The following is a 357-nucleotide window of genomic DNA, read 5'->3' on the forward strand; positions in this document are numbered from 1 at the left end:
CAGAGGTGTTAATCGTCTGGGGAGTCACGGTCACCTGTTCCCAGACGGGGTGAAAATCTCAACCAAATGCGTGAGAGAAAAGGGTGTCACAGTGGGGTAATGCTGGCAAAAGCAGGATTTATGGAAATCTTTCCCACTCGCAGCATTGCACAGGAGAAAGTGGCACCGCTGTGACGAGGAAAACGAAATGAATTCTCCGTCTGCACATTTCAATCTCACAGAATTGCTGTTGTTCCACTGACGACAGCACGTGCACCGCTCTAGGTAGTAAATTTCCATGTGATTTTTCTTTGTTTATGTATGTGTCAGTTCTCCCATTATTTTACTCTTCCTGAGAGCCAAACCCGCTGGCTGAGC

The sequence above is a fragment of the Manacus vitellinus genome, unplaced genomic scaffold, assembly GCF_001715985.3.
Source record: "Manacus vitellinus isolate BGI_N305 unplaced genomic scaffold, ASM171598v3 scaffold_9_pilon, whole genome shotgun sequence".
Classification (NCBI taxonomy): domain Eukaryota; kingdom Metazoa; phylum Chordata; class Aves; order Passeriformes; family Pipridae; genus Manacus; species Manacus vitellinus.